Genomic DNA, 24,534 nt, shown 5'->3' with positions numbered 1-24,534 from the left:
ATGGTGGAAGATCTGTGACAAAGTCCATGGAGATGTGGGACCAGGGACGGTGATGGACAGACAAAGGTTGGAGGAGACCAGCCGGAGCTTGTCAAAGAGTCTTGTTTTGTGCACACACCGTGCAAGCAGCGATGAATGCGGAGACGTCGGGGACCATGGTGGGCCACCAAAAACGTTGTCGCACAAAAGCCAGTGTCCGGCGGGAGCCCGGGTGGCAGGCCAGTCTGAAGGAGTGGGCCTACTCCAGGACCTAGGAGAGGACCGCGTCAGGCACAAACATTTGGTTGTCTGTACCCCCCCGGGGTTCGGCTGGGAACACTATGCCTCCCGGACCTGTTTCCCTATACCCCAGCTGAGTGCCGTCACCAGGCACGAGGTGGGAAGCATGGTCTTGGGCTCCGGGGTAATAGCCGTGGGGCTATACCAGCGGGATAGTGCATCCGGCTTGACATTCTTGGATCCCGGACGATATGAGAGGGAGAAGATGAGCCGTGTGAACAGCAGGGCCCATCTAGCTTGCCTGGAGTTGAGGCGTTTGGCGGTGCGGAGATACTCCAGATTTCTGTGATTGGTCCATTGTTAGGAATTTTGTTAATAATAACTAAAACAATTTCTAGATTCAGATAAAACTATAACTAATTGAACTCTGCACGCCTAGTGAGAAGAGATTTGTGCTGTGGGTTATAAAGTAAGCAGAAAGGGTCGTTAAACTATGGTTGAACTGACCCAAATTAGCCCTGAGATGTTTAGATAAGGTAGTTAGTAACTTTTTAGGTCTTCCATTATCTTGAGTTGTCTGCTAAAGTGGTAATAAATTATAGTGAGCCTTCAGGAGACTAGATTATATTGTGTGTCATGTGTGTGCGCTGGGAAGTTGGAATGAACTCTTGAACCGGTTTTATATTGGTCAGGACGAGAAGATTTATTCTGTAACCTATGACGTCATATCTTGTATATAAACTGTTGTTTATGGTCAAATGGGAGCGTGCTCCGAGAATAAATACTATTATCTAATTATAATAAGACTGTATCCTGTCTATTTTATGTTAATAAGTATCTTACAAATTCTTATAAATAGACAGATTGATTTTAATTAATGAGTACATTAGAGGAATTATTTAATTCCCTCAACATCCATACGACGAATGGGTGTTCCGCTCCTTCCAGCCAGTGCCTCCATTCCTCCAACGCCATCTTCACTGCGAGAAGCTCACGATTTCCCACCGTAGTTTTTCTCCGTGGCGTTGAGGCAATGGGAGAAGGCACAGGGATGTAGCTTCAGGTCCAGGGCAGAATGCTGGGACAGGACCGCCCCCACTCCTACATCCGACGCATCGGCCTCCACCACGAACTGACGGGAAGGGTCAGGATGAACCACGATGGGAGCAGTGGTGAAGCGGTGTTTGAGTTCCCGGAATACCCGGTCAGCAGCAGGGGACCATATGAACGGAACCTTGGGAGAGGTGAGTGCTGACAGGGAGGAAGTCAGGGTGCTGTAACCCCGGATGAAGTGGCGATAGAAGTTGGCGAACCCCAGGAAACATTGCAGCTGCACCCTGGACGAAGGCTGGGGCCAATCCACCACCACTCTCACCTTCCTGGGATCCATCTGGACACTCTCAGCAGAGATGATGTACCCCAGAAAGGGGATGGTGGAGTGATGGAACTCACAGCTGGTTCTCCAGGAGGCATGTAAGAACCTGTCGGACATGGAGCACATGTTCTTGGGGGGGGGGGGGGGCGCTGGAGAAGACGAGGATGTCATCAATGTAGATGACGAACCTGTTCAACATGACGCAGAGAACATTATTTACCAGAGCCTGGAACACAGCGTGGCGTTGGTTAGGCCAAATGGCATGACTAAATACTCGTAGTGGCCACTGAAGGCGGTCTTCCTCTCATCCCCCTCCCGAATCTGCACCAGGTGGTAGGCGTTCCATAGATCCAGCTTGGAAAACACGGTGGCCCCCTGGAGTGGCTCGAAGGCTGAGGAGATGAGTGGTAGCGGGTAGCTGTTCTTCGCCATTATGTCATTGAGTCCCCTGTAGTCGATACACGGGCATAGGGTCTTGTCCTTTTCCACAAAGAACCCTGCACTGGCGGAAGAGGACGAAGGACGTATAAATCCTGCAGCTAGGGAGTCCCCAATGTAGGTGTCCATAGCCTTGGTCTCCGGGCCTGACAGAGTGTACAGTTGTCCCCGGGGCAGAGTGGTGCTAGGGAGAAGGTCAGTCCCGCAGTCATATGGTCGGTGCGGCGGAAGCGAAGTGGCCCAGGCCTTGGTCCTGGTACTCTGCACGAATGGTGGGAAGGAGGTCCAGGGCACCTTCCGAGCCCCCAGAAAGACGTTGTGCTGACTTCAGAACCTGGGCATGGCAGAACAGACTCCAGCCCATGATGGCACCAGTAGACCAGTTGATGAGGGGATTGTGTCACTGGGGCCAGAAGAATCCCAATACAATGGGAATCTGAGGAGACTTGATGAGCAGGAATTGAATAGTCTCGCTGTGATTCTTTGACACCCGTAGGTTTATGGCAGTGGTAATATGAGTGACCAGCCTATAGAGCGCCCGTCCAGCGATCTAATATCCATGGGAGTGGAGAGAGGCTGATTGGGGATGTTCAGCTTGGAAGCCAGGGTAGCGTCCAAAAAAACCTCTCATCGGCCCCAGAGTCAATGAGGATCTGGAGAGATTTAGACTGGTTTCCCCACAGCAGAAGGGCATGAACAGGGTTGTGAGCAAGGGAAGCAGAACAGTTCTCCATATGGCCCACCAGCGTACTCACTCCTACCAGTGAGCCTTATCTTTTTAAAGGACAAGAGGACACAAAATGACCAGGAGTCCCGCAATACAGACAACTCTTCGTGTTGATCCTGTTTTGCTTTTCCGCTGGCGATAGCCCAGCTCTACCTAGTTGCATTAGCTCGGGAAGTGGTGACTCAGCCGTCTTCGACTCTCGGAAGTTTGGGAAGCCTCAGATTCTCTCGGCAAGCGGATCGTTGGGGACTTCCGGGATGACTCGGAGGCAAGGTGTGCGAGCGAAGTCAAATCCTCTCCCTTCGTCGTTCCTGTAGTCGCCCATCGATTTGGATGGTTAAACCGATGAGGGAATCGAGATCCGTAGGTAACTCCCGAGCAGCAAGCTTATCCTTGACCTCCTCCGAGACGCCGTGCAGGAACATAACGAACAGTGCTTCCTGGTTTCAAGCACTCTCCGCTGCCAGCGGGGTAAAATGGGTCTCCCGAGAAGGTGGAAAGGCCGATGTGGCCTCTCCACCCGAGAAGATAGAGGCCACATCCCCTCAGCTGGGTTACTGAGGGGCTGTGGGGTTAGCACTGTGGTAGCGGTGCCTCCCAGCCAACGTTTGGATCCCCTCCATAAGGCCACGAAGCAGTTCCTCGTGCCTCACGATGTTGGCTCCTTGGAAGATGGCGTCGGCATCTGGCACGGGTCTGCTGGGTCAGTCATGGCCAGTTCGAACAATCAGGTTTGAAGGTAAGACCCAGATGCAGACTGTGTCGGAGTAACAATGTTTATTACAGCAACAGGGCAGGCAAATGACAGGTCAAGGCAGGCAGGGGTCAATAACCAGAGTAGTGGGGGAAAGGTAAAGGACGCCAGGCAGGCTCAGGGTGGGGTCAGGCAGAGGTCGGTAATCCAGAGGTGGGGCAAAGGTACAGGACGGCAGGCAGGTTCATGGTCAAGGGCAGGCAGAGTGGTCAGGCAGGCGAGCTCAGAGACAAGACAGGCAAGGGTCAAAATCAGGAGGGCGAGAAAGAGAGACTGGGGAAAAGCAGGAGCTGAGAGGAAAAAATGCTTGTTGACTTGACAAACTGGCAACAGACAAACAGAACACAGGTATAAATATACAGTGGATAATGGGGGAATATGGGCGACACCTGTAGGGGGGTGGAGACGATCACAACAACAGGTGAAACAGATCAGGGTGTGACATGACCATTTTATATATTTTCTCTTCTACAGGATACAAACTCATAGGAAGTCACTCAGGAGGCAAGCTTTGTCGTTGGACCAAGGTAAAGTGGATAAGATTATTTCTTCCTTATATGAGTAATCTAACATTCATAAACATGTACCTTCGAATAACTAAATAACAGACATTTTTCTTTCCACCAGTCCATGCTAAGAGGAAGAGGAGGTTGTTACAAGCACTCCTTTTATGGCATCGAGTCCCACAGGTGTATGGAGTCCACCCTTAGCCTCGTCTGTGCCAACAAGTGGGACTTCTGCTGGAGGTGGGTGCGGCTGAACTATCATTGTCAATGTGATTTATCTAGAGATTTTGGAATAATTCATGCATTAGTTTATTGCAATAATTACATTATTCTCATATGCCCAGTGCAGTTGTATTCTCATCTTAACCCAATAACCAGTGCTGTATTTCACAATATGGCTAAGCACACATAGACCCTTTTTGTTCATTGCTGAAAGTCCGGAAGAGCATATGACCCATGACTTTACCCTCCTATCATTTTAAAATTAACCATATTACAATATTGTCATAGGCAGACTGAATACAGAACTTAGTAAAGAACCCCAGATATTCGTATCCCTCCTCACCCCGTCATTGACTGATGGCCATGCTATCGCTTAGCTAACCAAAAGCTAACGAGGCAGCTAATGATTAACGTGTGGGTGATTAATGACCGTGCTAATTAAAGGGAGAGAGGTTAGAAGCTGAATTATGTGACGTGACATTGGTTGTGACTGGAGGGGGCAGATATTTCTCCTCATGTTACCTTCGAAATAGCCTGGTCCCTGATCTGTGTGTGCTGTCTTCCTAACTCCTATTGTAAGACTGCACAAACAGATCTAGAACCAGGCTAACCTTTAAAAATATGAAGATAATAAAACTCCTTTGTGAAAATGTCTCTGCCAGTTCAAGCCTCTGGCGAATGGGGTGCTGTCAGTAGTGATGTGTTGAGGTCCCTATGAGTTGAGGCCCCTAGGTTCCAACCCGTCTGAGTTGAGGTCCCTATCTGGGACGATTGGCAACAGCAGAACTTTGTCAGACACATAGGTATTGTCTTACTGTCCTTCAGCAGCAGGGGGCACCAGAACTGATGGGTAGACTGAATGTTCTCTAGTCTAGTGAACTGTGAGGTGGAATACAGAGCCCTTGGTGTGTGTGGATTTCCTCACATTATAGTTTTCCATATTTACTGTCACCTGTTGCATTTGTGCCTACTGTACTTTCATTTAACTCTAGTATCCTAAAAAGAAATAGTGTAAACTTATGTTAGCTTGTGCTCTTTAGGTGATCTGAGAGGGACTAAAATGGTCATGGCAGGCCTACGTAAGAGGTTACCAGACCAGTCTGGTTACTTAGCCAGCCCCACTGGGGATAGACAGGCCAGGTCTGGGGAAGTGTGTGTGTATTTGTGAAGAGACAGAGCTGTCCTTTCTGATCTTGTCTAACCTGGTGGGCACAGTGGCGCTGGAAGATGGACCTCCCTGAGAAGATACTACTGGAGGCTGTGGAGAACCACCAGAGCATGTTCCAACAGTTGAGCTGAGTAACACACACACACACTAAAAAACATGATCCGACAGTAGACCGGTAACCTTAATATCCAATTCTGGAATAGGTTGGCCTAACAGCTCATCACAATACCTAATATAGATTCAAGAGACTATACTTCACCAAGTTGAGAGTCACGACACATGCTACAATGAAGCAGAGCTGTATGAGAGCTCGAACTGTGTCACAGACCTGGTCAGGCTAACAGACAGACAGACGCTGGGCCTGGGGGATATTTGGCTGACACTTCGGTCCCCACAGTGCAGTGACATCATAGTAGTCGCGTCCCAAATGGCACCCTATTTCCTACATAGTGCCCTGGTCAAAAGTAGTGCACTATAAAGAAATAGAGTACAATTTGGGACACAAAAAGTGTCTCTCAGTGCAGTGAGGCTCTGGGCTGATTCAGTCATCAGCACCCTGTCTGTCCAGCCGCTGTCACACCTCTCCTCACCGGGACCAGAGTGTGACGCACTTGTCACTGGACTTGTCACTGGGCCTGTCTCTGAACTGTCTATGGTTTGTAAAGCAACAGCTCAGTTGGCCATGACAGTTCCAGCAGTTAGTAAAGAGAAAAACACATGGCATCTATCTTCGTTTGTAATCACTGGTACCCCCTGTATATAGCCCCTCTATTGTTATTTACTGCTGCTCTTAAATGATTTGTTCTTATCTCTTACTTTAAAAAAAAGTGTACTATAGGTATTTTCTTAAAACTGCGTTGTTGGTTAAGGGCTTGTAAGTAGGCATTTCACTGTAAAGTCTACACCTGTTGTACTTTGCGCATGTGACAAATCATTTGATTTGAAAAAACATCCTCTCACTATGATATTATTCAGTGGTTTATTAGATGGCATTTGACTATAGCAGTTGAGGATTTATTCTAGGGTAACCCAAACGTGTCACACATGACCCATCACAAAATACAAAACAATATAAATGCCTCCCCATTGGCATCAACGGAGCTCTCTCTCCCTGCCCTCTGTCGACTACACTGATTCAGTCATTTTTGCCAGGAATGACTCAAGTGTCACTTTTTCTCTCTTCGTCAAGTGCCAATTCCATCCAGTCAAAGGAACATGTCAATACAATTTGTTTCCCATACTCAACCCTTTGATGGACATCTGGATTGGAGTAGTTAGGACTGAAATGAACCCAACCGAGTTGCATTGCTGATTAGAGAGCTTGTGGTTGGACCAGGGGGTTGCTCTTGGCAGGTGTGTGTGTGTGTGTGTGTGTGTGTGTGTGTGTGTGTGTGTGCGCGCGTAGGTGCGCGTATGTGACTCACTTCTCTCTAAAGTTCCTGATTTGTTCAGTGCTGCTTGTCATGTTCATCAGTGGTGGGGATGTCTGTTTTCATTTGACCACCTAGTTTAATTGAGTCATGTTGGCACAGAATGAAGCCATTTGGAGTAGGTTTGGGTTTTTGATGTTTTTTCAATTAAATGTTCAGGGTTAATGATTGACATTAGGTCAAGTCAATCTTAGAGGCTCTCTGAGGACTTCTGATGGAAATGTAATCCGGATAGACTGGTTGGATCTGATCACTAAACCCCTTGGTATAATGGTCTTGGAGTTTAAACATTTCTATTGTAGAGAGCTTTAGAGGACAATGATGTGGATGTATTCCTGCAAGACACTAATACTCAGATTCATAACCATCTCCATTCCTCCGTCCCGCCATCCATCGTTCTCGTTATAATAGATACTTTTAATGGAGCACCATGTCAGCATTGATACAGTACTGTATGAACAATCCACTTTAGAGTGAATGACTGCCCTTCCAGAGGACAGCCAGCGACCCATGTGGGAGTGTAATGTGATTCCACATCACATAATATAAATAAAATAGACACATAATGAGGCCTGAGGGACCTGTGTGTGTCAGCCTGGGCTGGTGATATGACTGAATTAAAGTGGGATTTCTCCAAGGGCCCTGTATGGGGGCCGGGGGAATGTACAATTATGTTTTTCAGTTTGATGTCTCTGTGTAAAGCTGTTCTGTGATGTGATTTACCCTTCAAATGTATCAGAGAGAGTAGCCCAGCCAGTATAGATTTGTTGTCGCTTGCTGCCATTATTCAGGTTAATGTTGTTTCATACTGCATTGATCCACAGCATATAACTTTTTTGGGGGTCATGCAATTAGTGCATGAAATCAATCTTTTGAAAACTTTACTGTTTACTTTTAGTTTTTTGGGCTTGTGTGAGAGTGCTTGGCATGTGCATTCATGCACCCTTGTGTGCACATCGGTGTGTTTGTGTGTGCATGCAAGGAGAAATACACTGAGTGAGTGTGGCGTGTGTTGATTCTAGGCAAGGTGAGCAGCATCTAGGCACTGCCAGGAGATCCATAGTGATCAGTGGTAGCTGGAGAGACTGAGACCTCCCAGTGGGAAGAGGAGAGGGACTTGGCCTGGCTCCAACGTACTCTCTCTCTCTCTCTTTCATTTTTATATACCTCTCTCCCTGACTTTTCTCTGATACTCCCACTCCATATTTTCTTCCCACCAGTCCATTCCTTTTAAAGGGGAATGGGAACACAACCCTAAATAACCCCTTTCTTATTATTATTCATAATAAGACATCATGTTCCCCTTTAAATCGTTGAGGGGGAGTGAACAAGTGTACATCACAGGCAGAGGAGGTTTGCGTAGTCATTAGGCTCTCCAACTTCATGGTCCCCAAGGCACAGTTCCCCCAGGAGATCAGGTGGGGGTGCCTCTGAAGGTGTTGGAGGTGAAGAGAAGTTGTTGGCCCAACCCTAAGGGAGAGGAGAGATTGCTTCTCAGCTTTGTCTCTTTCTTTCTTTGTCTCCCTTTCAGTCCTAATGCCATTTGGCCATAATCCGTTTCTTTCTATTCTTACTGTAAATGTTCCTTTCTCTAGGGTGTGTTCGGGCGGCGCTCTTTCGCTCTGACCGCCACCTCTTCTCTCTTTTGAAGTCTATACAAACACAGAAGCACATTGAGGCTTCTGACTAAGGCAGGGACGAGCCAGGTCATAGAAGAGCCTTAATCTTGAACAGAATTGCAAATCACAGTTTCAACTGTGTCTGTCAGCCTAGCATCGTCTCCGTCTCGCTCTATATACCAGCATGGTGCCTTAGGGAGAAAAAAATACATCTTCACCTTGCATGTCTTTGAGTACACAGTCATTATACACTGAGTGTACAAAACATTGAGAACACCAGCTCTTTCCATGACCTAGACTGACCAGGTGAAAGCTATGATCCCTTATTGATGTCACTTGTTGAAGGGGAGGAACAGGTTAAAGAAGGATTTTTAAGCCTTGAGTCAATTGAGACTTGGATTGTGTATGTGAGCCATTGAGAGGGTGAATGGGCAAGAAATAATAGGTAAGTGACTTTGAACGGGGTATGGTAATAGGTGCCAGGCGCACCAGTTTGTGTCAAGAAATGCAACGATGCTGGGTTTTTCACGCTCAATAGTTTCCCATGTGTATCAACAATGGTCCATCACCCAAAGGACATCCAGCCAACTTGACACAACTGTGGAAAACTTTGGAGTCAACATGGGCCAGCATCCCTGAGGAATGCTTTCGACACCTTGCAGATTCCATACCCCGACGAATTGGTGCTGTTCTGCAGTGTACAGTGAATTCGGAAAGTTTTCAGACCCCTTGACTTTTTCACATTTTGTTACGTTACATTATTCTAAAATGGATAAAAAATAAATAAAAAATCTCATCAATCTACACACAATACCCCATAATGACAAAGCAAAAGCAGGGTTTTAGAAATGTTTGCAAATGTATAAAAACAGAAAAAAATATATATCACACCTAAGTTTTCATACCTTTTGCTCAGTACTTTGCTGAAGCACCTTTGGCAGAGGTTACAGCCTCGAGTCTTCTTGGGTATGACAATACAAGCTTGGCACACCTGTATTTGGGGGGTTTCTCCCATTCTTCTCTGCAGATCCTCTCAAGCACTGTCATGTTGGATGGGGAGTGTCACTGCACAGCTATTTTCTGGTCTCTCCAGAGATGTTCGATCGGGTTCAAGTCCGGGCTCTGGCTAGGCCACTCAACGACATTCAGAGACTTGTCCCAAAGCCACTCCTGCGTTGCCTTGGCTGTGTGCTTAGGGTCGTTGTCCCGTTGGAAGGTGAATTGTCTTCCCAGTCTGAGGTCCTGAGCACTCTGGAGCAAGTTTTCATCAAGGATCTTTCTGTACTTTGCTCCGTTCATCTTTCCCTTGATCCTGACTAGTCTCCCAGTCCCTGTCGCTGAAAAGCTTTCCCACAGCTTGATGCTGCCACCACAATGTTTTACCATAGGGATGGTGCCAGGTTTCCTGAGAGCTGTGTAAGGACATCAGGGATACAATTGTAGACCTGCACAAGGCTGGGATGGGCTACAGGACAATAGGCAAGCAGCTTGGTGAGAAGGCAACAACTGTTGGCGCAATTATTAGAAAATGGAAGAAGTTCAGATGACGGTCAATCACCCTCGGTCTGGGGCTCCATGCAAGATCTCACCTCGTGGGGCATCAATGATCATGAGGAAGGTAAAGGATCAGCCCAGAATTACACGGCAGGACCTGGTCAATGACCTGAAGAGAGCTGGGACCACAGTCTCAAAGAAAACCATTAGTAACACACTACGCTGTCATGGATTAAAATCCTGCAGCGCACGCAAGGTCCCCCTGCTCAAGCCAGCACATGTCCAGGCCCGTCTGAAGTTTGCCAATGACCATCTGGATGATCCAGAGGAGGAATGGGAGAAGGTCATGTGGTCTGATGAGACAAAAATAGAGCTTTTTGGTCTAAACTCCACTCGCCGTGTTTGGAGGAAGAAGAAGGATGAGTACAACCCCAAGAACACCATCCCAACCGTGAAGCATGGAGGTGGAAACATAATTCTTTGGGGATGCTTTTCTGCAAAGGGGACAGGACGACTGCACCGTATTGAGGGGAGGATGGATGGGGCCATGTATCGCTAGATCTTGGCCAACAACCTCCTTCCCTCAGTAAGAGCATTGAAGATGGGTCGTGGCTGGGTCTTCCAGCATGACAACGACCCAAAACACACAGCCAGGGCAACTAAGGAGTGGCTCCGTAAGAAGCATCTCAAGGTCCTGGAGTGGCCTAGCCAGTCTCCAGACCTGAACCCAATAGAAAATCTTTGGAGGGAGCTGAAAGTCCGTATTGCCCAGCGACAGCCCCGAAACCTGAAGGATCTGGAGAAGGTCTGTATGGAGGAGTGGGCCAAAATCCCTGCTGCAGTGTGTGCAAACCTGGTCAAGAACTATAGGAAACGTATGATCTCTGTAATTGTAAACAAAGGTTTCTGTACCAAATATTAAGTTCTGCTTTTCTGATGTATCAAATACTTATGTCATGCAATAAAATGCAAAAGAATTACTTAAAAATCATACAATGTGATTTTCTGGATTTTTGTTTTAGATTCCATCTCTCACAGTTGCTGACCTCTACATGCTTTGTAAGTAGGAAAACCTGAAAAATCGGCAGTGTATCAAATACTTGTTCTCCCCACTGTGTGTGTGTGTGTGTGTGTATATACACTGCTCAAAAAAATAAAGGGAACACTTAAACAACACAATGTAACTCCAAGTCAATCACACTTCTGTGAAATCAAACTGTCCACTTAGGAAGCAACACTGATTGACAATAAATGTCACATGCTGTTGTGCAAATGGAATAGACAAAAGGTGGAAATTATAGGCAATTAGCAAGACATCCCCAAAAAAGGAGTGATTCTGCAGGTGGTGACCACAGACCACTTCTCAGTACCTATGCTTCCTGGCTGATGTTTTGGTCACTTTTGAATGCTGGCGGTGCTCTCACTCTAGTGGTAGCATGAGACGGAGTCTACAACCCACACAAGTGGCTCAGGTAGTGCAGTTCATCCAGGATGGTACATCAATGCGAGCTGTGGCAAAAAGGTTTGCTGTGTCTGTCAGCTTAGTGTCCAGAGCATGGAGACGCTACCAGGAGACAGGCCAGTACATCAGGAGACGTGGAGGAGGCCGTAGGAGGGCAACAACCCAGCAGCAGGACCGCTACCTCCGCCTTTGTGCAAGGAGGGGCACTACCAGAGCCCTGCAAAATGACCTCCAGCAGGCCACAAATGTGCAACCCGCCAAAGCCCCCATCATTTCTCCTTCACCCAAATCCAGATAGCTGATGTTCTGAAAGAGCTGCAAAATCTGGACCCCTACAAATCAGCCGGGCTATACAATCTGGACCCTCTCTTTCTAAAATTATCTGCCGAAATTGATGCAACCCCTATCACTAGCCTGTTCAACCTCTTTCGTATTGTCTGAGATTCCCAAAGATTGGAAAGCTGCCACGGTCATCCCCCTCTTCAACGGGGGTGACACTCTAGACCCAAACTGCTACAGACCTATATCTATCCTAGCCTGTCTTTCTAAGATCTTCGAAAGCCAAGTTAACAAACAGATTACCGACCATTTCGAATCCCACCGTACCTTCTCCGCTATGCAATCTGGTTTCAGAGCTGGTCATGGGTGCACCTCAGCCACGCTCAAGGTCCTAAACGACATCATAACCGCCATCGATAAGAGACATTACTGCGCAGCCGTATTCATCGATCTGGCCAAGGCTTTCGACTCTGTCAATCACAAAATTCTTATTGGCAGACTCGACAGCCTTGGTTTCTCAAATGATTGCCTCGCCTTGTTCACCAACTACTTCTCTGATAGAGTTCAGTGTGTCAAATCGGAGGGCCTGTTGTCCGGACCTCTGGCAGTCTCTATGGGGGTGCCACAGGGTTCAATCCTCGGGCCGACTCTCTTCTCTGTATACATCAATGATGTTGCTCTTGCTGCTGGTGATTCTCTGATACACCTCTACGCAGACGACACCATTCTGTATTCTTCTGGCCCCTCTTTGGACACTGTTAACTAACCTCCAGACAAGCTTTAATGCCATACAACTCTCCTTCCGTGGCCTCCAACTGCTCTTAAACGCAAGTAAAACTAAATCCATGCTATTCAACCGATCACTGCCCGCACCTGCTCGCCCGTCCAGCATCACTACTCTGGACGGCTCTGACTTAGAATGCGTGGACAATTACAAAGATCTAGGTGTCTGGTTAGACTGTAAACTCTCCTTCCAGACTCACATTAAGCATCTCCAAAATTAAATCTAGAATCGGCTTCCTATATCGCCACAAAGCATCCTTCACTCATGCTGCCAAACATACCCTCGTAAAACTGACCATCCTACCGATCCTCGACTTCGGTGATGTCATCTATAAAATAGCCTCCAACACTCTACTCAACAAACTGGATGCAGTCTATCACAGTGCCATCCATTTTGTCACCAAAGCCCCATATACTACCCACCATAGCGACCTGTACGCTCTCGTTGGTGTGCCCTCGCTTCATATCCATCGCCAAACCCACTGGCTACAGGTTATCTGCAAGTCTCGGCTAGGTAAAGCCCCGCCTTATCTCAGCTCACTGGTTACCATAGCAGCACCCACTCGTAGCACGCGCTCCAGCAGGTATATCTCACTGGTCACCCCAAAAGCCAATTCTTCCTTTGGTCGTCTTTCCTTCCAGTTCTCTGCTGCCAATGACTGGAACGAACTTCAAAAATCTCTGAAGCTCCAAACACTTATCTCCCTCACTAGCTTTAAGCACCAGCTGTCAGAGCAGCTCACAGATTACTGCACCTGTACATAGCCCATCTATAATTTAGCCCAAACAACTACCTCTTCCCCTACTGTATTTATTTATTTATTTTGCTCCTTTGCACCCCATTATTTCTACTTTGCACATTTTTCCACTGCAAATCTACCCTATCCAGTGTTTTACTTGCTATATTGTATTTACCTCGCCACCATGGCCTTTTTTTGCCTTTACCTCCCTTATCTCACCTCATTTGCTCACATTGTATATAGACTTATTTTTCTACTGTGTTATTGACTGTATGTTTTGTTTATTCCATGTGTAACTCTGTGTTGTATGTGTCAAATTACTATGCTTTATCTTGGCCAGGTCGCAGTTGCAAATGAGAACTTGTTCTCAACCAGCCTAACTGGTTAAATAAAGGTGAAATAAAAAATATATAAATAAATAATGTCATTGGCTGTGGCCCTGCGTTGTCTGTCATCCTATCGTGTCAATAGTTGTGGCCCTGCCTTGTCTGTCAGAGACCTGACTTACAGTATAGTCCCTGCTCCCTGGTCTGTCAGAGTAGGTGATGGGGGGGACGGCTTCCATCAATCATCCTCAAGCACCACACGACAATACCCACAGCCACGGACAAGCTGTCTGAATTTATCGAGCCAGATGCGCAGACATGACTTTGATTGGAAACCGCAAGTGTTCACTTAGGGGAGGTGTTTGTGTGTGTGCAAAATCCTTCCAACAGTTGCTTATTTGGCTAATTGAACTCTGTCATTGCCTGTGTCCTTGCCTCTCTGGGTAATTACTATGGTTGTACTGTGGGATATTTATTGGAGTGAAAAGTGTTGTTTGTGTGGTTACAACCTCTACCAAACCTCTTTGACATTGTCTGTTTCCTTTGTTTCTCATGTAGCTACATCCTCCTCCTGCTGCTGTACTGGCAGTTTACTGCCAATTGCAATCAAGCCTCCCCTCTCAAAAGAAACCTGAATACTAGTAACGACGGTGCGCTCTCTCCTTTTTTTATATCCTTCTTATTCTCACTCTCTCTTACTCACTCACTCACTCACTCCTGAAATGGCAGAGACAGCAGTGTACAGCAGTGTTTTCAATCACTGCTGAAATAACTACTTCCTTTGCTTGGCTCTCTTATGTTGAACATAATAAATGGCTCCCTATCCTCCGGATGTGTACCAAACTCACTAAAAGGGGAAGTAATAAAGCCTCTCTTGAAAAAGCCAAACCTTGACCCGGACAATTTTAAAAACGACCATTCCTTTAAAAAAAAAAAATATTGAAAACGCTGTTGCTCAGCAACTCACTGCCTTCCTGAGGACAAATCATGTATACAAAACCCTCCAATCTGGTTTTAGACCCCATCATAGAACTGATACTCGGTGAAGGTGGTAAATTACCTTTTTTTTATTTCACCCCCCCCTTTTCTCCCCAATTTTCGTGGTATCCAATCGCTAGTAATTACTATCTTGTCTCATCGCTACAACTCCCGTACGGGCTCGGGAGAGACGAAGGTGAAAGCCATGCGTCCTCCGACGCACAACCCAACCAAGCCGCACTGCTTCTTAACACAGCGCGCCTCCAACCCGGAAGCCAGCCACACCAATGTGTCGGAGGAAACACCGTGCACCCGCCCCCCTTGGTTAGCGCGCTATGCGCCCGGCCCGCCACAGGAGTCGCTGGAGCGCGATGAGACAAGGATATCCCTACCGGCCAAACCCTCCCTAACCCGGACGATGCTAGGCCAATTGTGCGTCGCCCCACGGACCTCCTGGTCGGCTGCGACAGAGCCTGGGCGCGAACCCAGAGACTCTGGTGGCACAGCTAGCGCTGCGATGCAGTGCCCTAGACCACTGTGCCACCCGGGAGGCCATAAATGACCTTTTAATGGCTTCAGACCAAGGCTCGGCATCTATCCTTGTGCTCCTAGACTGTAGTGCCGCTTTCTACACTATCGATCACCACATTATTTTGAAGAGATTGGAAACTGTAATTGGTCTACGCCAGGCCTGGGCAAAGGCCGGCCCGTATGCGGCCCGCGACCTGATTCAATATGGCCCGCGGAATCATGCTCAGCTCACAAAGAATTTGCAATATTAAAATTGAAATAATGTATTTGTTATTCAAATTAATAGCCCAATGAATACTCGCCTTTGTGTAATGGTTTAACTCCCACCGCTTGTGGGACATTTTATTTTGAAAGCACCTATAAATCCCAACTGCACGAGGACAGACAGTGGCTGACACGCACGTCACATCACAAATTGCGCAAAAATTTGTTTTTCTAAGAAAAGGAAAGTAGACGATGAATGTTGGCTGTTCCAGCAAGAGTGGACATCGAAATATTTATTCTTAGCTTCCTACTGCCTGAGCTATGTTGTTGATGCAAATTGAGAAGAGCGTGGGGCCTAGGATTGAGCCTTGAGGTACTCCCTTGGTGACAGGCAGTGGCTGAGCCAGCAGATTTTCTGACTTCATACACTGCACTCTTTGAGAGAGGTAGTTAGCAAACCAGGTCAAAGACCCCTCAGACACCAATATTCCTTAGCCGGCCCACAAGAATGGAATGGTCGACCATATCAAAAGCTTTGGCCAAGTCAATAAAAATAGAAGCACAACTTTGCTTAGAATCAAGGGCAATGGTGACATCATTGAGGACCTTTAAGGTTGCAGTGACACATCCATAACCTGAGCAGAAACCAGATTGCATACCAGAGAGAATACTATAGACATCAAGAAAGCCAGTCAGTTGATTATTGACAAGTTTTTCCAACACTTTGATAAACAGGACAAAATAGAAATAGGCCTATAACAGTTAGGATCAGCTTGATCTCCCCCTTTAAATAAAGGATGCACCGTGGCTGCCTTCCAAGTAATGGGAACCTCCCCAGAAAGGAGAGACAGGTTAAAAAGTTCAGAGATAGGCTTGGCAATGATAGGGGCAGCAACCTTAAAGACGAAAAGGTCTAAACCATCAAGTTTCAGGAGCTCCTTCAGCACCTCGGACTCAGTGACTGCCTGCAGGGAGAAGCTTTATAGCAGAGCAGGGGAAAAGAGGGAGATGCATCGGGGATAGTCACATTAAAAGGGGTGGGAGAGGAGGAAATGTTGGACGGGCAAGGAGGCATGGCTGAGTCAAATATGAATCCTGACTTAATGAAGTGGTGATTAAAGAGCTCAGCCATGTGCTTCTTGTCAGTAACAACCACATCATCAACTTTAAGGGACATGGGCAGCTGTGAGAAGGAGGCTTTATTCTCCAGGTCTTTAACTGTTTTCCAGAATTTCTTGGTGTTAGACCCACAGAGAGAGAACTGCTCCTTAAAGTAACTAACTTTGGCCTTCTGGATAGCCTGAGTGCACTTATTTCTAATTTGCCTGAATGAGAGCCAGTCAGCCTGAGTATGCGTGTGCCGAGCCTTTCACCAAATGCAATTCTTGAGGTGGAGTAACTCTGCAAGGTCACGGGGGCTGAACCTGTTTTTTAATTCTCATTTCCTTCATTTGGGCGTGTTTGTTAACAAAACCACTGAAAATATCAAAAAAGAAGGTCCAAGCGTCTTCGACAGAGGGGATCAAGTTGATTCTATACCATTTTAGAGGCCAATTCATGAAGGAAGGCTTGCTCATTAAAGTTTTTTAGCTCGTGTCTATGACAAATCCGGACAGGTCATGGCATCATGGCCCTCATGAATGAACTGAATTCCAAACTATAAGGCAAGAGCCTTTTTGCACATCGGGTGTACAGCCTTGTCAAAGCCTTGAAGGAAAAATGACTCCTCCTGACCCGCCAAGTAGAAGCCAACAATCTCACCCACCTTCCGATACTACTAGTCTGTTCCCTAGCAGATGACCAGCGGGAGAAGTAAACGCTGCTGCGTACTTTGAACAGTGATTTTTTTCTCCCATTTTTTTGAGTATTTCAAAGTGTTGGAAAATGACATGCTGTTGGTTTCCTCTTTTCACCTTCATTGTGGATGACGCTCCCACTGACCTGCAACTTGAGCGTATCGGTCTTCAGTCTGATGCAGTGATGGAGAACTATTCAAAACAATGTCACTGACGATGTTCTATGCATCTCTCGATGAACAAAACTTTCCTAAGATTAGTAGTCTTGCTCAGAAGATGTTTGTACTGTTTGGGTCACAGACATTTTCAGTGATAGAAAAATAAAACAAGTCAAAGAATAAATCATCTCTTACTGACTCTCACCTCTCAGCAATCCTGCACATAGCGACGTTAGAAACGATACCTGACTTCACTGCTCTAGTCAATGCCCATTAGAGACTTCACTCCTCACACTGATAGTTTTTAATGTAATGTTCAGCTCTCTCTCTTTCTTGTGTTTTTGTGCATACCCATTAACAAGAGTTCTGTCCGTGGTGCTGAATGCAAAGTGTACTTTTCCATCTGAGTTCATTGCATGTTTAATAATGAAAATACCTATCAAAAGGAGAACATGGATGTGGTTTATTTCTGTGCATGTTAAAACAGTAAAATAATTAGCATATCTGGACGTGATTTACAGTAGATATATCTGTCAACACAGTCATACACATGATATATAATCCTGTAATTTAATTCTGGCCCGCGATGGCAAAAATATATTCTAATGTGGCCCTCCATGGAAAATAATTGCCCAAGCCTGGTCTACGCGGTCAAGTTCTTGCCTGGTTTAGATCTTATCTGTCGGAAAGATATCAGTTCGTCTCTGTGGATGGTTTGTCATCTGACAAATCAATGGTAAATTTTGGTGATCCTCAAGGTTCCATTGTTTTCACTATATATACTACCTCTTGGTGATGTCATTCGGAATCTCGATGGATGTACAGTAGTTTCAAATAAAACTGTGAAGGACCTTGTTGTTACTCTGGACCCTGATCTCTCTTTTGAGGAACATATCAAAAATATTTCAAGAGTAGCCTTTTTCCATCTTCGTAACATTGCAAACATCTGAAACTTTTTGTCCAAGACTTATGCAGTAAAGCTAATCCATGCTTTTGGTCTTTCCATACATGCCTACACACACACTACAGTCACAAGACGCAGGCCTCCTTATTGTTCCTAGAATTTCTTAGCAAACAGCTGGTGGCAGGGCTTTCTCCTGTAGAGTAAAATATGTATGGAATGGTTTGCCAGTCCATGTGAGATGTAGACTCGGTCTAAACCTTTAAGTTCTTACTGAAGACTCATCTCTTCAGTAGGTCCTATGATTTGAGTATAGTCTTTCCCAGGGGTGCGAAGGTGAACGCCAAGGCACTGGAGTGACGAACCACCCTTGCTGTCTCTGCCTGGCCGGCTCCCCTCTCTCCACTGCAATTCTCTACCTCTGACCCTATTACGGGGACTGAGTCACTGGTTTGCTCGCGCTCTCCCATCCTTTCTGTCCTCGGGCACGTACGGTGGTGGGCTATACTCAGCCCTGTCCGGGAGTAACTTTCGATGGGGCCACTGACCTGCTCACCGGACATGCTACCTTGTTGTGCTGCTGTTCCAGTTTCTGCTGTTCTGCCTTGTCCTGGACCTGCTGTTCTGCCTTGTCCTGGACCTGCTGTTCTGCCTTGTCCTGGACCTGCTGTTTCTACCTTGTCCTGGACCTGCTGTTTCTACCTTGTCCTGGACCTGCTGTTCTGCCTTGTCCTGGACCTGCTGTTCTGCCTTGTCCTGGACCTGCTGTTTCTACCTTGTCCTGGACCTGCTGTTTCTACCTTGTCCTGGACCTGCTGTTTCTACCTTGGAATGTTTGGCTATGAAAAGCCAACTGACATTTACTCCTGAGGTGTTAACCTGTTGCACCTTATATAACCACTGTGATTATTATTTGACCCTGCTGGTCATCTATGAACGTTTGTTCTTCAAGATGTTCAAACTGGCCTTAATGGCCATGTACTCTTATAATCTCCACCTGGCACAGCCAGAAGAGGACTGGTCACCCCTCAGATCCTGGTTTCACTCAAAGCTTCTTCCTAGTCTTGGCATACTGCCAAACTCAAGGAAGAGAGGAAGAGCGAGGCGGCGCAAACCAAAATGTTTCTCGCCTGCTGTGTCCGAACACTGATTTCTCTCTCGCTCTCTCACTGTGATCTCTCTCACTCAGATCTCTCTCTACCCCCCTTCTCTTTCTCTCCCTGTCTCCCCATTCCTTCCCCCTATCCCTCTCGCTCTCATCCGCGTATCTTATTCCTCTCTGACCTCTTCCCCTCCAAGAGTCTGGTACCGGTGACCAAGCTGTATGTGAGTGTGGGTGCTGGCACCAAGGGCAGTCTGAAAAAGATCGACCGGCTGCTCTTCAAAGACTTCTGGCCGAGGTTCCTGGACAGTCTCAAGGCTCTGGGTGAAAAGGTGAGTACCTCTAGTACCCTTCGTTCTACACTACTTAGATAAACCGAGCCAAGGTAAGGTGTACTACACTGTGCTGGCCTGGATACAACACCACAACAGTTGTTGGAACCATGCTGGAAAGGACAATGGGAATGGAAATAAACTTGTTCATGATATAAATACTAGTCGCCAGTTTGCACAGGCTCAGTGCTCCAACCCCAGCCCCTCAAAACGAATTGACTAAGTTGGTGTTAAGCCAACCACACACACCCTTAATTTTTACTGAATGTTCATCTAAACATCAACATCATTGTTATAGAAATGCCCTGATAAGTACTGTTTCTATTAGCTGAGTGACTGCTATTGTGTCCTCACCTCAGGGATTCAATATTATAGCCTTTTTATTATCCAAATGAATTGTAGCATTGAGCCTCTTTCATTATCTGCCTGTTGCGCTTCAATTATACGGTAATTGGCTTCACACCACTAGCAGATATCAATGGATGGTAATTTTCCACTTTTCTAACATTGTAATACAACCAATGTTCATTGGGGAACAAAGACCAATTTGATGCGTAGGTAAGTTGCCGTTTTTTCCCTTGCATGTGAGTCATGTTGCTGTTTTATACTGTGACTAGCCTGGTTCCAGATCTGTTTGTGCTGTCTTGCCAAGGCATGCCAATGACTATAGGATTTTGGTTGAAAATGAAAATCTGTCCAATAGCATGATCATTATCCATGGAAAGTGTCCTAATTTGACGAGGCAACAGTAGAGAATCCTCATCTCCACGATTCAAAATTAATAGGCAGGAGAGTTAAAAAAGAAACTCCAAACAGATAAGAGTGGTTGGTGTGGCGATGATGGACGCCTTCTGATGCCTTGTATTTTCACTCTCAAGGAGCGCAGTGCATCCTGGGAGTTTTCCTTTACCAATCAAAGAGGAGAGGGAATACAGTAGCACTCTCCCTGTCCCCTCTATGAGAAGTATCACTAGCTTTACATACTGGCTGGCATAAGAGGAATATGCTACACTGTGATTTCTATCAGATATATTCAACAAAAATATAAATGCAACATGCAACATTTTCAAAGATTTTACTGAGTTAGTTTAAATAAGGAAATCAGTCAATTGAAATAAATAAATTTGGCCCTAATCAATGGATTTGCCTTGGAGGGCATAGGCCCAGCCACTTGGCAGCCATGCTCAACCACTGGGGAGCCAGGCCCAGCAAATCATGGGTTTTTCCCCACAAGGGCTTTATTACAGACAGAAATACTTCTCAGCAACCCCTCTCAGCACCCCGCAGGTGAAGAAGCCAGATGTGGAGGTCCTGGGCTGGTGTGGTTACACTAGGTTTGCTGTTGTGAGGTCGGTTGGACATACTGCCAAATTCTCAAAAAACTATGTTGAAGGTGAAGGCAGCTTGTGGTAGAGAAATTAACATTCAATTCTCTGGCAACAGCTTTGGTGGACATGCAGTCAGCATGAAAATTGCCCGTGGCATTGTGTTGTGTGATAAAACTGCACATTTTAGAGTGGCCTTTTATTGTCCCCAGCACAAGGTGAACCTGTGTAATGATCATGCTGTTTAATCAGCTTCTTGAAATGCCAGACCTGTCAGGTGGATGGATTATCTTGGCTAAGGAGAAATGCTCACTAACAGAGATATATAGACATATTTGTGCATAACATTTGAGAGAAATAAGCTTTTTGTGCATATGGAACATTTCTGGGGTGTTTTATTTCAGCTCATGAAACATAGGACCAACACTTTGCATATTGCGTTGATATTTTTGTCAGTGTATATGTAAATTCTGAAATTCACATTCACAGACATCGCAATGTCACTTTGCTGGATGGTTGGAGAGGTATGGTAGTGTGATGATAATATATTTTCATACATCAGTATGCTGATCCTTTATTGTGGCTGAGGTTAGTGGAAATGTGTATTTCCTCCTGATTTATAATGGTATACAATACCAGGAGTACTGAAGTGTAATGTGGTTCCATTCAATATCATATATTTCCCTGTGCTTGAAATGAGAGAAATATCAATACGAAAGTAGGAAAGGTCTGTTTACCTCATTGGGGAGTTTTGAGTGACAAATAATGGCAGTGGTCTCTACAGCTTTCTACTCAAGCTTTTTTAGATGGTCAAAGACACACCAGTGGAATGGGAATCTTGGTGTTTCTTTGTAATCCATTCCAAGCCTGCTTTTAATGGTTTGTTGTTGCCAGGTAGCTTCTCAGCTTCTTGGGGAACCTCAACTCAACTCTAGGACTGATTTAATGAACAGTGACCCCCAAACGAATCTCTGAAAAGTCACTGGCAAAGTCTGGAATTGAAACCGTCTTCATTTCATTGTATCCTCTGGAAAATGCAAGGAACTACAGATGTAGGCTGTTTTATGAGTCGAGTTTTACAGTAACCCTCTCTTATTCTCCCAAGACTTATATTCCCTGTGAAATGTTTCAGAGAGACTTAATATTTTGAGAAAGTTCTGTCCGTTATCATTTGCTGCCATATCAGAGTAGAAGAGAAACATTGTCTGCCATCCTGATTGAAAACAGTTCATGAAGTTCACTCTGCCCTGCGATGCACTGGAGAAGTAGAAGAGGGGGAATTTTTGTTCTAACTTCTCAGAAGAGGACCTTGAGTCTGCTTGCAGCACATGTTTTCCATCTGAATAGAATAGTTGGAACTCCAATGCCTTCATCAATAGTGACGTTCCGTAGAATAACTATTTATATTTAATCATGCCTTTTATTACACACTCGCTCACCGTCTGACAGACACAGCCATTCAACACAACATTCTCTCCTTCTCCACACACACATACACACACATACACACACACTCATTCCCCCCATATTTTTGTGTTTCTCTGACTGAGTCACCCAATGAATGAATTCCAAGAAGTGACGCGAGGAATAATAAGAAATGTAGAGTCCACTCCTATAAGTCTTATCAAACACTGTGGATGTGTTCTTTCTTTGGAGAATTTACATGACAACATGAAGTTGCTACGTTGAAGGTGGTAACTAGAAAATGAGTCTCCTACCCAACTCTCCCCTCCTATCCTTTCAGGGTAGCCTGATTTACCCAGTATTATAAGAATACCCAGTGCATCTGTGTATCTCTCAAAGCTTCTAATAGTGTGAATACACACACACACACACACACACACACACACACACACACACACACACACGCTCCCTCTAACAGCGTATCTAATTTCAATCGCCTTCATTAGTCCTTTTCTAGAAAGCAGTGGAAGAAAAACTGCACTCAGTGGCCTCGTAGCATAACAACCTTGAACATAGATGTTGGCTGTAAAATGTTTTATTGGGATGTCTTCACTTCCTGGCTACAATCAGCCTGCCAGCTTCCCCCCCTCAGAGGTTCAGTCTGCTGTAGACAATGGACAGGTTTATTACAGCTTCATGTGTGAACCTCTTTTCACTGTAAATCGGTGGTAAATGCAGCCTAATGGATTGCTGTAATTGCCATCTGTGTCAGGCGTTTCACCAGTTATCAAAGTGATTTACTCTGCATTCGGGTAACTCATCGTTATCCACGACCTATGAATGTTTTTAACACTAAATGAAACAAATTTCATGGCAGAAAAACATTCACTATGCACCAGGAATAGTCGTGGTTAGCGTTTTTTTATTGTCAAGTGAGCAAATTACTGGTAGACTGTATAAACTGTTTACTTATTATCACTTAGTGTTAGTACCTGTACCCAGTGGTTTTTATTCGGTTCGGTTTCTGCAGCTAGTAGGATAGACCAGTCAAGTTTCTTGTCTAGGAGTAGTGAGGTCTCAATCTCTCTGTCTCTCTTTCTTTCTCTAGCTCTCCTTGTCGTCTTCCCTTCTCCCTGGCCCAGTGACTTGTGATGATGTAGACCTGTACATTGTGGTGATGGATGGTGCAATATTGGCGGACATACATGGTATATACAGTAAGGGATGGCTGAAGAAGGGGTTGTCAATGTATCCTTTTACATGGTGTATAGGCATGGGATGCTTACAAGAAGGTTGCTTCTGAAGAACAAGGGAGTTGCAGACATTTTTTGTGTGCATTCCTACGATTCTATATACAGTATATCTACATGATATATACAAACTATCAATAATAGACAAAGCACCTGTCTGCCGACCAGACTCAAAATATGACCAAAATACAGGTGTGACTGCCTGCCAGTCTTGAACAGCCTCTCTAGGGAAGAGCAGAGACACTAACGGAAGTAGTGAGTTAGGCCATAATGATCCCTTCTCTGTGTGGCTCATAGCTTCCTCTCATGGTGGGCTCCACCCCCATCCCTGGTTGCTAAGCTCTCCTCTCACCTGGCCTCATCGCTGTGCTGAGGGACTGATGTGGCTACTCTGTTGGCTTTGGGGGGGAGGTGGCTGCAAATACCTCACCTCCCTGCCTTCCTCCCTGGCACCATGGCCCAACTGTCCATGGCCCACTGAGCTGAAGGGGCCAGAGCCACCACTTATCCTCTTCTCAGAGAGAGGGAGAAGGATAGTGAGAGAGAAATGGATTGAGATAGAGAGAGAAGTGTAGGAACAGGGGAGGAGTGTTGTACCCAGTTCCCATTCTTTTCTTCTCTCCCATCGCCATTTACTTACGTGCATTCTGCTAGCTCCAACCTTTTCTCCCCTCACCTATTTACTTTGAGAAAAAAGGCAGTGTGAAGAATACTGTACATAGTATAGATGTGAAATATGAGGCAGGTTGTCCGGGGAGAACCATTCCTTTGTCAGGGAATGGGGATTAGCCTATTTATTTCGACCCCCATTCCATTTCCTGTTGGTGTGTTCCTGACAGTCACAGGTTAATAGGATGCCAGGGAACCTAGGCAGGTGGTATCTCGCCCCTGGATGACCGGTGTTATGGGCGATGACAGTGATGAAGGTTCACCTGTGGGTTGACCTGTTTGACAGCCGTAAAACGACAGAAAGGTGAATGATAGAGGGGCCTCTTACAAGACAGTTCCATG

General features: G+C 45.9%; 1 pseudogene; it reads left to right on the top strand.

Moving 5' to 3' along the window:
• LOC129822504 (uncharacterized) overlaps window positions 1–24,534 on the top strand; it is an 86,883-nt pseudogene that overhangs the window by 38,943 nt on the left and 23,406 nt on the right.

This window comes from Salvelinus fontinalis, chromosome 24, assembly GCF_029448725.1.
Source record: "Salvelinus fontinalis isolate EN_2023a chromosome 24, ASM2944872v1, whole genome shotgun sequence".
Lineage (NCBI taxonomy): Eukaryota > Metazoa > Chordata > Actinopteri > Salmoniformes > Salmonidae > Salvelinus > Salvelinus fontinalis.
This window is presented reverse-complemented; position numbering and strand designations above follow the sequence as displayed.